The 13,205-nt window shown below is 47.5% G+C and overlaps 1 protein-coding gene and 1 long non-coding RNA gene across 6 annotated transcripts in view; both read left to right on the forward strand.

The window, feature by feature from the left end:
• The window catches only part of LOC310748326, a 106,164-nt gene that overhangs the window by 33,500 nt on the left and 59,459 nt on the right, over positions 1-13,205 (forward strand). The window lies entirely within an intron of this gene.
• TNS3 (tensin 3) overlaps positions 1-13,205 on the forward strand; it is a 53,954-nt gene that overhangs the window by 25,246 nt on the left and 15,503 nt on the right. The window lies entirely within an intron of this gene.

Consider the following 13,205-nt stretch of genomic DNA (forward strand, 5'->3'; position numbering starts at 1 on the left):
TTCTGCATACCAAAATATGTTGTCACTGTCAGTGAAAATGACTTGGAAAAAACAAATGATCTGCAACCAGACTATTTCTATGAAGATCTGTCAGATAGATGCCCCTGAATTCTTTGGCTTGTTAGGTTCATCCAAGTTTTTGATTAAACTGGTTTGAGATTCCTCTTTGGAAACTATAAAACAGAAGCCACTGATAGGACCTTAAAGAAAGTTAGTTTTTAATGTTTACTCCATGAGTATGTTCCTGTTTTCTCATCTGTTTGTTAAAAATATACCCTGCCTTTCCCCTCAGTTAGACCAAGGCAGCTGGACAGTAAGCATAAATGCTGCAGCGCTCTGAGCACATTATAATACATGGGTGTAGATCTGGGGCAGATCCTGCCCACCCCACTCCCATATCCATACATTATATCTAAATGAATGTCTGAGAAGGGCTGTAGTCTGCACTGAGCTAGTGTCTTCTTTGAGCCAGGAAACTTTTAGTTCACATTTCATCCTTGAACTCCCTTGGTGGTCTTAGGGAAGGCACTTTTCTGTCTATTTTGTGCTATTTCCCCCCACTATGTCGCTGTGAGAATAACTGCTTTTTCTGCACCTGCATTTTGTGCTATCATAAGGTACATTTTGTGTGCTTTGCTGCTAATTTATTCATCATGTTTGTCTGCAAGTTTAAATTCTGCATTTACTGGATGCTTCTGTTCTTATGTTGTGTTCTTACCTGTTTGTGAGACAGATAATGAAGGATTGGTGAGATTGAGGGCCAGGACACTACTGATCAGGCTTGCCTCCCATGATTGAGGGGTCTGGGGCCATGCAATGTCACCACACACATGCATGCACTCCCCACAACATGCATGCATGACGTCAGCACGCCCCACGGCCCCACATAGATGGCGCCCCTGCCACTGATGCTTGGGTCTCCAGCAGAAGGAGTTATGGCAGTGGAGATGCGAATGGCCGTGAAAGGGAATTGAGCACCCTGGTTGTTGAATCAGCAGCTCCCTTGAGTCTTCAGCTCCTTCTGTTCAATGCCAGTGGAACATACAGTGGTACCTTGGGTTACAGACGCTTCAGGTTACAGACGCTTCAGGTTACAGACTCGGCTAACCCAGAAATATTACCTTGCCGACTGCCCCTTGCTCCTGATTTCCAACGTTTTGGAAGTCAAACGGTCTTCGAGAACAGATTATGTTCAAAAACCGAGGTTCCACTGTACTATAAAAGTATAAAATACAGAGCAAAATACTGCTGCAATCCCAGGAGATGCTGTGGAAGATATTCACAACTGGCCAGTTTACATATTGCATTTGTCCATCTGAGGCTATGTCCTTGTTTGCACAAAAGAGCACTGTGAAAATGTGTCTTCCTCTACTTTTAAGTTGTGTGTCAGGTAAGCAATCTGGCCCACGAGCAGCTAATCTCATTTTGAAAAGCAGGTAGCCTTCTTCAAGCAGTATGTCGTTCCCCCTGGCTTTTCAAATTAAATGTAAACATCAAAAACATCCAGCAGTGGAAACTCGGTAGCTGGCATTGTGAGGGCAGCTAGTTTTGCAATGGAGGGTTCCTGTGTGCTGCTGAAGAAACAAGAATGCTCTGTGTATCCCACTCTGGGACTTATAAAGACCCACTTGTCTTATGCCTCAAGCAGTGAATTGAGGTCCCTTTGTGTAGCTGCATTACACAAGCTAAAACATTCTGCACCAAGCCAATTGCCAGAGATTTGAGCTGCGTCTCACAAATGTTCTGTGCTTGAACATTTGCTGCCATAGAATCACAGGACTTGGAAAGGATTTTCAAAGGTCAGCAGAAGCTGACACAGAGACTGGATTCATTAAGCCAAAACTGTCCACAGAGAGAGGTTTCTTCAGTCTAGCTTTCAAAATCTCCAGCCCATATATTAACCCACTCCTGCAAAACTGTCCCAGCGTGCCGGGGGGGGGGCAGTCAGGACATGGTGGAGGGCCACTTCTCTTTGCTATTGGCAGGCTCAAATGGCTAGGCTGTGAAGAGGCCCGGCCTGGCTAGTAAGCAACAGGTTTTTTTGGAAGCTTGTAACTGAGCTCACAGAACACCCCACCAAATAGCATTTTTTGTCTTTCTTGCTTTTAAAACTTCTCTTAGTTCAAGGAGCCTTAAGGAAGAAAGGCTCACAAGAAGGAAGAGAAGTGGACTGTTCTGCTTAGCACCATTGCTCTTGCCTTGTATGCCGTGTCAGGGCCTTCCTGAGAAGCAAACTAAGCACCCAGGCAGGGAACAAGCACGCCTGCAAAAAGTGTGTCCCTTATGTGCAGACAGGAAGGGCCAGGCAAGCGTCTTTCTTGCTTTCCTTGCTCCCCGTGACCGCAAGCGAAATATGCCTTTGCTACTCTCTTGCTATCTTTCTCTTACTGGCACTGGGAAGCAGTTCTTGTGGGGAAGGTTCTATAGGTTGGGCAGTGAGGCCCATCTCTTCAGTCCCTGGCCATGATCCAAACAGAGATAAGCCCCCATAGCAAGGCTTCTGGGTTCAAGCAGGGGTGGGTGGGGGAGTGATTTCTGTGTTGTTCTTGTGGATGGGGAGAGGAGAGGTCTCTTTCTGCCTCTTTTTCAAGCAACCCACCAGCAAACTTTGCCCCATTCCATCCATCCCTGATAATGGCCCGCCTGGCTTCCATTGAAAACTTCTTACCAGTGGGGTTCTTGTAAGAAATATCTTCAAATATATAATGTATATATTGCATTCCATAAATTCTGCTGCTTTTTATTCATTTTGGGTCTAATCCAACCCAAGTTGGTCATGGTGCCTTGTCTAACATCATTGCTATAGTCATGACTGGATTGCATTGGAGATATTTTATGGCTGCCAGATCTACCCTATGTAAGTATATGTCTGTCTGTCTGCTTTCACTCCTTTACTAATATCAAGGCGATGGTAATTGCTAGAAGTAGAAATCAAACAAGGTGTGGGATCATCCCATATTTATCTGACTTCATCTCACTTTTTTCCTTTCTAGTATCAGTTCTTCAGAATTTCCAGCATCTTTTGGAAAGGTGGTGACACTTTACTGCCTCTCTGCTGTCAGGGATAACATTTATTGTTGTTACATGGAAAGCTATCCATGTTTCCTTGAGGGGGGGGGCTGTGGCCTCTGAGATGTTGTTGGGCACCAGCCCAAGGATAAGCATAATGATCAGGGAGAGTTGCACTCCAACAACGTATGGGAGCCTCAGGTTCCCCATTCCTGTCCTCAAGGATGTCGGTCCCCCCAGCTTCCTGGATTATTCTTGCTATCAGATGTTTGCATTGTTCTGTTTCTTGTGTTTACACTGAACTTCCAAGAGTTTGTGGATCTCAGAACTCAGGTGGAAGATGAGATGGATACAATTTTAGCTTCCAACAATACCCTAAAATTTGTAATCGCAGATAAAGATAAATATTTGGTACAAAGCAAAACATGTGTGTCTCTTGTTCAGTATGCAGCAGGCTGGATTTTCCTGAATAGATTTTAAAAGGTTGTTTGTTTTAATAATTGGTAGGCCGCCCTTCTGCATAAATATTTCTAGGATGGCTTACAAGTTAAAATATAGAACACATGCAGACAATGAAAATCAAGATAAAAGATAACGCTGTGACGGGGTGGGAAAACGCTCTGCCCCGCCCCCTTCTTTGTCCAGCTGCAACCCAACAGTCCTACCGTGTTGTCAACGGGTCTTACTCTCTGGTAGTTGCTGCCACCAGCTTCCCACTTACTCTTGCAGCCCTGACGGGACCTGGGTGCACCAAACAGATTACTTTTGGAAAGGCTGCAAGCCAGAGCACTTGGCACTCCCCAGTTTAACCGCGACACAGATTGCTAGGGAAAGCAGGGCTAGCTTCCAGCTGCCCTTTCCTTGTCCAAGATCAAAGAAGCTTGCTCATTTCCCTGGGGACTCTGAGACCAATGCGCCTTGCGTTTCCCAGGCAGTTCCCTTATTAGTTACTCAGAGTGTACAAGCAGCCTACACTCCCCAAGTCTCTCCCACGTCTCGGAAAAGCGCGCTGGTCTACTACAATTCTGATCCTAAACTTCCTAGCCTATTCTTTACATGACAGATGTTCTGGTTTACTCACAAATAAGCAGCAAAGATAGCCAGCTTCATAGAAAGTCCATTCTGGACTGCAGGGAACTTGACTCTCAGAACCCCTTCCAGCTCAACAGTCTGTGTATGAATGTGCTTATTAAGATTTTTCTTAAGCAATAAAAGTACATGCAGCATCTGTTTTCAAATCATAGAGTCCTTCAAACAGGTCACTTACATTCAGGGTGAGACATTATTGTCTCTCTCCCCTCTCTTGGGAGGAGTGAATCCTGGCTGTTTCTGACCAGTAAGATCCCAAATGTTCATATTATTACCAAGCAAGGTATTGAAAACTAGTGGTTTATTCTGTATGTTAAATGTTGGAAGTAAAGAATGTTTGCTCATTCATTCATTCATACATACATACAAGGAAACAAACACTGAACTTTATTTGCTGCCAGTTAAAGTCTCTGCTTACAATACAGTCATTACTCATTTCATGCTAACTGTAGGTATATAATTTGTTGTCCAGTAAGACTCTCCAAGAGTGCATGGCAAACTGATTAAGAGCGCACTCTGAGAGGGAAACTCCAGAGGCTGCAATCCTAAACTATGAAATAAATTCAGTGAATTTAGTGGAACTTACATCTGAGCAAACATGCAAAGGATGGCACTGAGAAAGGATGTTTTGCTCTATGGAACTTGGAAGTAGGTGATGAGCAGGTCTGCATTCTCCATCACCCAACAGCCTTTCTCCATCTTCTCCATGCAAAGGACCTTCTCCAGTGTGGTGTAGTGGTTAAGAGTGGTAGTCTCGTAATCTGGTGAACCGGGTTCGCGTCTCCGCTCCTCCACATGCAGCTGCTGGGTGACCTTGGACCAGTCACACTTGTCTGAAGTCTCTCAGCCCCACTCACCTCACAGAGTGTTTGTTGTGGGGGAGGAAGGGAAAGGAGAATGTTAGCCGCCTTGAGACTCCTTCGGGTAGTGATAAAGCGGGGTATCAAATCCAAACTCTTCTTCTTCTTCCTTGGTCTTTCTCTTTCTTCAGCCATAAGTGAAAAAACACTTTCTATTATTAACTTCCCTTGCAAGCCTGAGCTCATTCTGAGTTTTAGCCTACATGACCTTCCCTCTGCAAGTGTTGGCTACTCATTTATATTCTTGTAGCATTTCTAGCCACAGTGTTTGACTGCTAGGCCCATTTATGAAAGTAATTTTATACACTAATGTCCTATTTCACTGCAAATTTGTTTAGCTTCTCCTGAACAGGGAAATACCATCTGAAAGCTGAGAGGGAGGGAGAGATAACAGATCATGTTTGGGGAGTCTCCCACTTCCTTCTTGGGTCTCATTTTTTAATGTGGAAAAGATCCTCTCCACACCCCCCCCCCCAAAAAATAGGACTGCTTGCTTGTCGTTTGGAGAGGCCCCAGCAGCAGACATGTAATCTAAGGAAATTAACCAAGATTACTTTCTTGTGGGAAATGGGGCTTCTGTGCTTTCTCTTTTAAAATGTTGGCAAAAACGCTGAGATATTACAGTCCACGATGGAATGGCACAAGCGGGCGGTTGTGCTGCTTAATTTGAAATGGCTGTGAAAACAGAAGTGCTTGGCTCTTTTAGCAGGTTATAATTTTCCAGAGTGGATTGGGGGACATTCAGTGAGTAGGATGACTTTTACTCACCTGGACCAGACAGGCCTTGCAGGCCTTTTGCCCCCTCCTTTTCCCTTAGGTATTTAAATGTACAGTGTTTTTCTTGTGAGTTTTTTCTTTCCTTTTCCTGGCCCAAGGCTCTCTCTCACAGTGCCTGGTGCCTGGGGCTCACAGGGGTTGGAGCCAGCACTCAGTTAGCCACTCAGCCTTCCTTCCAGGGCTCTTCTTTTGGCTTCTCGCCTTCTGTGTTATTAGCGATGGGGAGGGCGAAGCCAATCACAGTCTTAAGCCTGTCTCTGAGAGAGAGTGGAGGAGGGAGGCATTCTAGATGAAGTCTGTAATGTCCTGCCTTCTCTTGCTCGGACTACTTTGCTATTCTTGCAGAGTTCATTGCTCCAACAGCAGCATGCCTGGTGTTGGTGCAATTCTCCTTGTTGAGCAGCAGGATCTCCTTTAAGAAGCTGGCAGGTGTGGTCACTGTTTTTTGGCAGGAACCAATGTTCTTAATTCACTTTCAGCGGGAGATTTGTTGGCTTTCAGCTGCTAGCCTAGGACAGTGAGGTCCTACACAATACAGTCATACCTCATGTTACGTTAGCTTCATGTTACGTTTTTCAGGTTGCATCCCGCGGTGACCTGGAAGTACCGGAAAGGGCTACTTCCGGGTTTCACCGCTCACGCATGCGCAGAAGCACTAAATCGCGCTTTGCACATGCACGGAAGCGCCAAATCACGCTGCGCACCTGCGCAGATAGGGCACTTCAGTTTGCGGGCTTTTCATGATGCGAATGGGCCTCCGGAACGGATCCCGTTCGCAACCAGAGGTACCACTGTATCTTGAGATTGAAGAGTCACTGTTCTTTCCGCCTGCAGTGCATTTTACAGTTCTCCTTGGGTGGTTTTTTAAGTTGTATTCCACTGCATCTGTAATGCACTACAATTGCTCCTGGCCATATTCTGTGGGAAAGGAGGGATCCATTCTCTACCTGCGTTTACTATAATTCTGGTCGTGAACATCCCTGGGCAGGGGGAATATCTTTGTATTGTACTTTCTGTAATGTCCCAAGAGGTGGGCTCATTGCCACCCTCGGTCATGTTGGGGGGCTCAGGACTCAGGCTGGAGTCTCCTTTCTCCCTCCCTCATAGTAAACACAGAAGGGGAAGGTCCTCTTCCTAGGAAGCCCATAAGGGAATGAGTTGGCATCACCCGCGAGGTTCATAAAAGAGGACCTTACAGAGCTCTCTCCGGTTGCCATTCTGTGAGGTCTCCTTTCTTCCTCTGTTTCAGGGATGGTTCTTCTCCTGTTGTCATGGAGCCAGCTAAGAAACATGCTCAGGGGCCAGAGGCTGCTGGTCATGCTCTCGCCTCTCCACAGTGATCCTCTGTAAGGAAGAGGGAGCATGGTCTGGATCTGACCAGTCAGCCTCTAAAGCTCTTGGGGTGGAGGGTGAACTTTCTGAGGAAGAAATGATGGTGGTTGGCTTCTCTCTTGTGCAACATTCTTGGTTTTCTTTTTCTTCAGGATGGGATAAATAAGCAGCTTACCGCCAACACCTTCAAAGACAAGTGACCTCTCTGAGCAGTGTTTTTTCTTGCCTGCATTGTCTTTCCATCCTACGTTCAAATGTTTCTTCGAGAGGGTTGTGTTATCTTACTCCCTGGTCATATAGATTCCTTTTATACAACCTAAATTGTTTTGTCACAGCTCTCCTGACTCCCCATTTTGAGTCCTTAGCTACCTATGATCATAAGTTTATAACCGAAAGCTCAGAACAAACTGAGTTGGTCTTTAAGGTGCTCCTGGACAATTTTTTTTAAAAAAAAAAAAATTTGACTGCGTCAGAGCAACATGGCTACCTCCCTGAATCTAGAACCTTAAAACTGTTTTCCTAGCAGCCATCTTCCTGCACTCATGAAATGCCTGTCAGAGTGACCGGGGAGAGCTGCTATTTCTCCCTAGCATAGCACATGTTGGGGCAGAGGCTTCGCTGGGAAGCCAACGTGTGCCCAGAAACAGAAACTCTGAATTGGCATCTACTGTATATGTAAAATTAGCCGGTGGGACTCCTTGCGCCAGGGGAAGATGTTTCCCTGCAAGATGCCTGGTAGGGCAGCGCATGCTCAGGAACTGCCCAGTGGTCAGCTCAGGGTGGCCCGTGGGGTGAGTGCCAATATGGCCCTTCATGTGGGGATGTAAAGGGAAACATCTTTAGGATGCCGTGAGGCTCCCCCTGCTACTGGGCTGCGCCATCCTGATCCTGGTTTCCGTTCTTGGTTCATGCCATGTCGGAAGCTGCCTTCCAAGTGCCGGGTTTTTTCCTGGAGCCCCCGGGGTCGAAAGAGCTGGGGTGCCGAGGAGGCTTCCGCTCCTGCAGCGCTGCTTCTGCCCTCCCCGGCTCCTCCTTCCCGGGCGGGCGGCTGGAGGTGGAGCCTGGGCGGGTCTCTGGGCGCCGGCGGCGCTGCCGGCCGGGAGGAGCCACCGGGCGGCGCTGGGCGGCCGCGTCTGGCCGGGAGGCTTCCCCGGGGGAAGAGGCGGCGGGCTCGGAGCCGGAGGGGCGGCGGCGCGGGCTCGGCCATGGCGGCGGCGCTAGGTAGGCGGCGGGGGCTCCGAGGGGCCTGGACGGGGCGGGGGGCGCGCGAAGGCGGGCAGCTGGCGAGCCCCGGGCCGGGACGGGGGGCGGCTCCTCGGCTGCGCTTGCAGGGTCTTCCGTCGGGATGGGAGCGGGCCTTTGTTGGCCGCGGAGGGGGACTGCGCCCCCGGCTCAGCGCGCCATCCTGCCCGGGCTCTTTCCCCGCCGCTGAGGGGTGAGGATTGCCGCCGCCGCCGCCTCCGCGCGCTTTTGGTTTGCGTGAGGCGCAAGAGCCGACCCAGTTGTCGTGTTTCTTGCCACTTCCGAAGGGGCCGCGTTGGCGCGGGGAAATGGCCAGGCGCTCTCTGGGCTGGAGGAGCTCTCAAGGAAGGGATTGCGCGCAAAATATTGGGCAAAGCGTAGACTGGAAGTCTTACCCGGATCAGCCTAAGAGTGCGCCGGGTGCGAGGCCCTTCGGAGAATGGGCAAGCAAACCGACTGCTAGAAAACATGGTAAACAAGGTCATCCTCCTGCCTCCAAACAGGGCATCTTCCATCCTCATAGTAAGAAAAGGAAGTTAACATATTGATGGATTTTAAACCTGATTTCTCGCTAAGAGGGTGCCTGTTTGGCTCCAGAATCATCATCTCTTCTTGACAGACATAGTATAAGACCTTTTGTTTTGCATTGAGGCACCTGCTCATCTGGACGCGCTGTGGATTAAACCACAGAGCCTAGGGCTCACCGATCGGAAGGTTGGCGGTTCGAATCCCCGCGACGGAGTGAGCTCCCGTTGCTCGGTCCCTGCTCCTGCCCACCTAGCAGTTCAAAAGCACGTCAAAGTGCAAGTAGATAAATAGGTACCGCTCCGGCAGGAAGGTAAACGGCGTTTCTGTGCGCTGCTCTGGCTCCCCAGAAGCGTCTGAGTCCTGCTGGCCACTTGACCCAGAAGCTGTACGCCGGCTCCCTTGGCCAGTAAAGCGAGATGAGCACCGCAACCCCAGAGTCGGCCACAACTGGACCTAGTGGTCAGGAGTCCCTTTACCTTTACCTGCTCATCTCAGGGGGCACCATCACCCGGTGGGAGAGTTGCTAAATTCTCACAGATTAAAAGTGCATAACTGCTGAGATGGTGCTCAATGTCACTTCTGAAGAATACCATTTGTGCTAAGAAGCAAATATCTACTTTGCCCAGTGCCCAGATGACTCTTGCTTCTCTCCTCAGAGGCTTACCTAGAGGGCACAAAATTTGCACCTCTTCTGGAGGAATGAGTGGGCCCTCACAGCAGCCCTGCGGAGCCCCTTATTTATTTATTTATTTATTTACGGCTATTAGCCCATAAAATATGTACAAACATAAAAACACAGGGACATAAAAACAGATATATCCGACAACAGAAGGTGAACACCACGATGCAAGGGTGGGTCATTGAGCAGAGCCAAGTGACGGCTTGGGGCCAGGAGAGCTCCAAGGGATGGATCACAGAAAAGGAGCCCCTTCCCCAGCCAGCCTCTGTGCTGGCACTGCCACTGCTGGCTTCTTTCCAGCCAGCATACTTACTTCTGAGTAAAGTGTGCACTGGGGAGCAACCTCCAAGTTAGTGCCTTTCCACTGGTGCCTCCTCAGAAGTAAGGAAAAGCCAAGCAAGGTATTGTCAGAAGTTCTTGCCTCTGGCTTGCCAGACTTAGGCTGCAGTCCTGTGTACCCACTTTCCCAGGACTAAGCCCCCTTGAACTCAATGGGATTTACTTTTGAATAGACATTTATAGGACCATGTTGTTAAACACCCAGTTTAAGAGTTGCTTGTGAAGACTGAATTATGTCTCTTTTTTGTGTGTGGACGGGGTGGGAGGCACAGATACATCTCCTTGCCAAGGGTGCAGAGGAGCCTAGGTGCACCTCTGTCTCCTCTACGAGTTCTTTTTATGTTTCTGATGGGAGTTTTAGTCCTACCACATTCACTACCCCTTCTTACAGTGGTTCAACCCAGACAGGTTTATTACCAGTGAGAACTGGGCCAAAGTTGCACAGGAGTGATGATAAGGGGTTGATGATAAGAGGGTTCCTGTTTGCAAACGTTCTTTGGAACCCGAACTTCCTATGGGGCGTCTGCAGCTTCCGGAATTGGCTGCAGGAGCTTCCTGCAGCCAATCGGAAGCTGCGTCTTGGTTTCCGAACTTTTTGGAAGTCAAATGGACTTCCAGAACGGATTCCGTTCGACTTCCCATGTATGACTGTACTTGTAATTGCTTCCAAATATTTCACAATAAGCCAGGATGAGTGCATAAAGAGACTTGTATCTGTCTGGTGGCGTATGATTAAAAATACATCCTCACTTTGTTTTTGTCCCTAGTCAAACGAAAGGCATCTTTGTCTCATTTGAAAATAAAAGTAGAGCACTCCTAGAGCTGGCACTAGTGTGAATGTCACCGCTGACATCCCAGTGTGGCCAGGAGGGGGAATTCAGTGGGTGTCTCTCCCCACCTCCGGTTTAGTTTGATCCCTAATTAGCATAGCTGTTTTGGCAGAATTATCCCTCACCCCATTTATCTCCTTTGTGTCCTAACCAGCAGTATGCAAGTTGCTATCATCTAAGAATTTCTGCCATTCCACCACATAACCCAAATCAGCTGAACTTTTGGGGGCCTCCCAAAATTGCTGATGGAGCTATTGCAGCTTCGTTGTGAACATCTGAAAGGCTTTCAAGGCTCATTTGAAGAACGTATCCACAAATTGAATTGCGGCATATTAGCAATTACAAATCACAAAATCATTCTTTTTTAAATAAATAATATAACAGCTGGTATTTAAAGCCCCAGAAAGAAGTAAGTTCCTGAGATCTAACATTTCTAATGCTCCCCCCCCCCCATGCAGGGAATTGGGGGGGAAAGTGTTGTTTTTCATCTGCTAGGTCCTAAGTGTAGGGTTAAAAAACATGGGAATGCGGGTGAATTTATTTTAAAAAAATAAATAAATACGTGGTTATCATGTGCAGTGTTCATATACCATTTTAGAGACAGTCTGGGGGGGAAGAGTGGAGTAGAATGACCAGTTTGGTTCCTGAGTCTTGTTGCGCAGACTGTAATTCAGTCATCCCTAAGCTGGGACCTCCTGATGTTTCAGACCACAGCTTTCATCTGCCCCAGGGAGTGTGGCCCATGGTCAGGGAGCGGCGGTTCAAAACATCTGCAAGTAGATGGTCAAGGGCTCCGTTATTCCCTACACAGACATACCAAGAGGCTGTTTCTTTGTAGGAGTCATGGCACACGTAGAGAGGTTTCTTTCTGCCATGAAAGGAAATTTGATCTGTGGGCCATCCTGGAGATACAACTTCCAGACTACACCCAGTGGATGTTCTGAATGCTGATGACTCTCCAGAAGTGGATCTGGCCCCGTGATGCCTGGACAGGAGACTACTGGAGAGCCATATATACAAACCACTCTGAGCAACTCAGAACAACCTGTGTGACTACAAAAACAAGGACCAGTGCTTACTTAGAATGATTTCAGAATGCGTTTAGGTGCCAAATTTTGGGACACAAAATCTCTGCAGGACAAGAAAATGTTTCTGCTCTAGAGACAGTAGTACCAGCAGCGGTAACGCTGTACCAACACAACCCACCAAGCACTTTCTATCTTTGCCTTATTTGAAGATAAAAACAAATGTACAGTGGTACCTTGGTTTTTGAACATGTCTGCTGATGAACATTTTGGTTTTCGAACGCCGTAAACCCAGAAGAAAATGCTTTGGTTTTCGAACACACCTCGAAAGTTGGAACATGCCACACAGCTTCCGTATTGAGTTTTCGGTTTTTGAATGTTGCAGAACTTGAACTTTCTTCTAGAACAGATTACTTTCAAAAACCGAGGTACCACTGTATTGTTGTATTCAGTCTTTGTTTACACATGCCTCTTTGGAGTAGTAAGGTTTGTTCTGGTGCCTCTTAATGTGTGAACTCTAGGGAGGGCTGTGTTTGGTTACCACCTGAATGTGACACTGGGCTATGTTTTGTGAGCCACAGGCTATACATGATGCGTGACAGTGATGCACATTTGTATGCTCAGCAGTATTTAAAGTATGTGATCAGAGACCTATCTGTGCAAATTAGAGACCAGGAACGGGCCCCGGGATGGTGTGGTCTTGGCACCTCTTCTGTCTGCTACCAGCCAAGTAAAATTGTGGCAAAAATCAGTATGCAGTCCCTCAACTATGTCTGAAGAATTTGTAGATAAGGATGGGAAGAGGAGGGACCATTTTAATCAGTCCCTATTCTCCAGCTTTGTTTTGATGGCGGCCAACGGATTGAGGTTGAACCCGACAAGACATAACCCCAACAACACTGTTTGTAGGGGACTCTCTGGGGTAACTGCCCCTGAAAAACCAGGCACACAGCCTAGGGGAAGTTTGGTACTCACAGCTGGTCATGGAGGCACAGGTCAATTCTGTGTCCGGGGCAGCTGCGCGGAGTGGCTGGGGCAACCCAGTAACAAATTATTATTATTATTATTATTATTATTATTATTATTATTATTATTACTGCTACTGCTACTGCTACTGCTACTTCTGCTACTTCTAGCGTGGCTAAGAGTTCTGTGTTTAATGTGATCTCAGCCAAGTTAAAAAATTAAAGAGTGCTGAGAGAGAGCCTGGTGCACAGATGATGTTTCTTTGGGCATCTTGCCTTGCTTTCAAGTGGAAAAGTGGCATGGATTTAGCTTTTAACTGTATTTTTTTAAAAATGATGATGTATAGCTGGAAAGTCCAGGAAACAGGTCTCTTTCAGGAATTAAAAAAGGAAGTGTCAGGCTAAAATTGGGGAGCATGATGTCAGTAGCAGCAGGTGATCAGTGATCTGGCCAGGCTCCTTGGAAGTCTTGAATGTGCAGGCAATGAAATAATGGAGGCAAGACTAAGTTGATCAGGCTTTCTCCCCAT

Source organism: Podarcis filfolensis (assembly GCF_964270895.1).
Source record: "Podarcis filfolensis genome assembly, chromosome: 13".
Classification (NCBI taxonomy): domain Eukaryota; kingdom Metazoa; phylum Chordata; class Lepidosauria; order Squamata; family Lacertidae; genus Podarcis; species Podarcis filfolensis.